This window comes from Apaloderma vittatum, unplaced genomic scaffold (genome assembly GCF_000703405.1).
Source record: "Apaloderma vittatum isolate BGI_N311 unplaced genomic scaffold, ASM70340v1 scaffold5528, whole genome shotgun sequence".
NCBI classification, from domain to species: domain Eukaryota; kingdom Metazoa; phylum Chordata; class Aves; order Trogoniformes; family Trogonidae; genus Apaloderma; species Apaloderma vittatum.
Genome location: NW_009730217.1, coordinates 48,006 through 52,116, shown reverse-complemented (window position 1 = coordinate 52,116; position 4,111 = coordinate 48,006). Strand labels below are relative to the sequence as shown.

Below are 4,111 nucleotides of genomic sequence, written 5' to 3'. Positions count from 1 at the left end.
TAAGTAGCTCCATGGATCCTAGTAAGGCCCCTTTAGAATCACTGAGGTCCTGTTCAAAAATATACAAACAGGCTTACAAAATTTTTACAAATCAGCTAAGGTCTTCTTCAGAATCTGTAGTGATTAATTATTGTTTGTGACCCACCATTAACACGGATCTATGGGTTAAAATGCTGACTGAAATTTTTAATGCACTGAATGAAAAAAAAAGAGGAAAAAAAGTATGCACTGCCATCTTATAGAATCACAGAATCATAGAATGGCCTAGGCTGGAAGGGACCTTGGAGATCATCTAGTCCAACCTCCCTGTTTTGGGCAGGGACGCCACCTCTCAACTAGACCTGGCAACATATGGGGACCGAGCGGGAATCGAACCCGCGACCTCGGTGTTAGTCCTTGTTGCCAGCACCGTGCTCAAACCACTGAGCTAACCGGCCCCCCACTGGAATTAACAAAATCAAACAAAATCCCTCAAACCAAAAAAATAAAATAAAGCCCAAAGATCGCCTTTCCTCCCCATTCCCCAAACCCTCCCAAATCTCAAGAAATTCTATTTGTAATTTTTAGATCAGGTGGAAACTGTGTACTGAAGAGCTCAAGAGTCATATGTAGATTTTTCTTGTTACCATAAAGAATAGTAAGGATTAAGTAGTAAAAAAAAAAAAAAAGTTTAATCTCTTTTTTGCTTTCTTTTCATTTTTTATTAGAGACCTGGCTGAATCAGGTTGCAAAAATACAAAATTGTGCTTAACCACTGTGGTACTAATGGCACTAACTGCAAATTACAGTGATGACACTTCCCTGTGTCAGCAACCAGCCAACATATACTCATGCACTTGTTTTGAAAGAGCATCTTAGTGTACAGGTAGATCAAAACGTGTCAGAAAAGTATGGCAACATTTTCATGCTTAAGAAAATCAAAATAGCGGAAATCAAATCTGTGTGAAATGGAGATTTAAACATGCATTTTTAAAAAGCAAACCTATTTTACTGGAGGCTCTAACAGCTTTAAAAAGCTATAGCTGTTCTGAAGCTGAAGACCTGGTCCTACAGGATTTTAAAACATCATATTTTAAAAGAATACTTCTTGTATGACTGCATTTAATTATATGTATATCATTCTAGTCTATTTCTATAATACCTACTGGAAAGCACACAGTAAATTCATTAGGTAAGCTTCAATAGCCATTAAAATTTCAATATAAAATAAATTCAAAAACTGTATAGCAACTTGTCAAACTTTAGCTGCGGTTAATTATTATTATTATTATTAATAATAATAGTAATAATGCATGAAATATGAATACTGTCACCTCTTAGTTTTTCCCATTGACTGCAGAACAGAGATCAAGATAGTAACAGTACACTCTGTTTTTTCCTTGCCTTCACTGAGAATTTGACATTTCAGGAGAAAATCCATCCAGATTCAACAGTGTTAATTTCTGAAAGGAAACATCCAGAAACAATTTATCAACAATTTATCAACATAATGTTTAAGTCTTATTTATGTCAAAAAACCCAACTGCTCAGACAGTTTTTAATTTCTGTTAGAGTCTTCTCTGAAGGGCATGTGCATTTCCAAATCTAATGTGGGCACAATTTTAAATATAATAAAGTTATATGAGTTAATATAATAAATCAATTATTTTTTCTAGTAGCTTGTGTCGTGGAAAAATATGAGAGGTCATATCAATATTTAGCACTCAAATTGTATGCAACTTGCAATTAATAGAAACTGAGCTTGCTTGCAAGCTTTTTCTGATTCAATAAAGCATCACTGAAATTAATCAAGAAATGAACCTTCTTCCTGCATAAGTTATACAGACTGGCAAGTATTTGCAGACTGAAATTATTCTTGGACTTAATTTTATGGGGTTTTCTAGGGTTTCTTTAGTTCAAAAAATATGTTGATGCCATTCACTGTTCTACTGAGTGGTGGGGGATAAATCTTCTTTTGCCTTGTTCTGTAATGGCGTTGCTGAGAAAAAGATATCTAGGACTTACATAGAAAACTAATTAATATTTCAACAATGGATTCTTCAAGGGAAAGAACTGCATAAAAAGTACATTATTCACTGCTGATTTTTGGCAGACATGATGTATCTTGATGTTCCCAAAGTAGGAAACACAGAGAGATAAAGAGAATACAGTTAAAGACACAAGGTACTGCACAAAAGGCTACATTTGCATTATTCTGTTCCTTTGAAGAATTCTGATTTATTTTCTTTTCCTATTTTATGGAGAAAGTGTTATCGCTCTTCGAACACTGGTATCACTCTCCAAACCTGCGCCTGACTGTCTGTGTGATTAATATCCTTTCCCACCAATGATGTTATTCTCTGCAGGTGGGTGTGGGATTTTTCTTTATTCATTGTTGGTTTCAGTTGTTTCTCTTCTGTAAAGTACACGTGGCACATTTGTATTAGAGAAGGCAATATCAAAAAAAGAAATTTTTCCAAAGTAGAAGCATTTTGATTCATTTTTTCATATAGATGATTCTGGTTCCTCTGTGTGTTCAATAACAAGTTGGGTCAAAAGATTATGTGATTTAAACAAGTGTTAATAGAAAAATATCTAAAGAAGTTTAAGTGTACCAGACTGATCTGAGCCTAGTTAGAGTAGTTATCTGCAGTATATTTTAACGGATCTGCTCCATGAGGTTCCCTGGTGTTCTTTTGGAACTAGCACAAATGTAACTTTTTTAAGTAACTATCTCATTTTATAATGTGAAAGGACTTTTTACAGGAGGTTTGAGTATATGTCTATAAAATATCCTTAGACATATCTACTACATATCTTTATTTAAACCTCACATTTACAGGAGCTGCTGAAGATATTTTGAATTTCTCCCTTTTTGGTTTGTTTATTTTGGACATCTTAACTACTCTAAGTGAAACAGACGGGGCAAGTAAATTCTGGTATCACTGAAGAACAACACATAACAAATCTTTTACTCTTCAGGCTTCAGTTAACAAGTTTTCATGTTATTTTTCAGTTTTTAAAAATAAAACTTGGATTTTACATATATGTTAATTGCTTATCCTTCAGTCTTAAGGATGCAACATTAATGGTAGGAGATACTTAAAGTAGACAGCTTTTGGTAATAAACAAAATTTTTACTGCTGGTTGAATTTAGCATCTTTTGTGAAAGACTATCATCCTCCCAGGAGTTCCACACTTGTTTCTTTACACTGCAATTTATGGTAATCACTGATAAAACCCAAAATAATTAAATTTCATACTGTGAGAGCATTCTAAACGAAATGCGCAAATCTTTTGTGATAGGATTTCCTGTGATAAGAATTGCATCCATATCTACATAAAATTCTAATTGTGCTGCATATTCATGTCAGTAAAGTGATAAATAATAATTTTATGTTCTTTCAATTAAAAGTATAATTTCTGGTAGAAAAGGAATCTGTTACAAAAACTCAAGATATTCTCAAAGGTATAAAAGGGAAACATATTATGAAAAAATCCAGTATGGAAGATGTAATTCCAGTGATGGAGGATAGATATTCTTAGATACAAGCTGATTACTACCTCAGTCTCTTTGAGCAAAGCAGAAAGATATGTAAATTTTTGAATTTGGATCATAAATGTATATTTCTTGGCTAAAGCAGCTGAAAGACGAACCCATCTTGGTAATACAAATAGTACACATGGAAGTAACTGGTCACCTATAGAAAAGTGTTTAAGGGAAGTAACTAATCTTGCTCAGCATATTTAAAATAGACTAAGGTAATATTCAAGTAAGTAAAAAATAAATAAATGCATAAATAAGTAAAATCAAATTATTCTTCCCTGTTCACTAAAATGAAAGAGTTCAAAACTGTATAGTGGAAATATTCATACGTATAGTCCTTTTAAATGTGCAGTATAAAAAGTAAAGATTTCACTGCATGCTAAGAGCAAACACCTTCAGAATCCTCTCATTCTTGTGAAGAACACAAAATGCATCAAATACTTTCTTAGTGTATTTTAGAGATTGTATGAGACTCTAGACCTAAAAAGTCACAGTTGTAATTATCTTAACATCTGAGAATTATATACGTTTTAATATTCTTAATATCAGCCTTGTTAGGTAGGAGAGTTGTCTCATCCTCCATGT

The 4,111-nt window shown here is 33.2% G+C and overlaps 1 non-coding gene across 1 annotated transcript; it reads right to left on the bottom strand.

The window, feature by feature from the left end:
• Positions 1–354: 354 nt before the first annotated feature.
• TRNAA-GGC lies at positions 355–438 on the bottom strand. Its single transcript is given in 2 exon segments — positions 355–390; positions 401–438. It is a non-coding gene; the product is annotated as a tRNA-Ala (tRNA).
• Between the last annotated feature and the right edge of the window lie 3,673 nt (positions 439–4,111).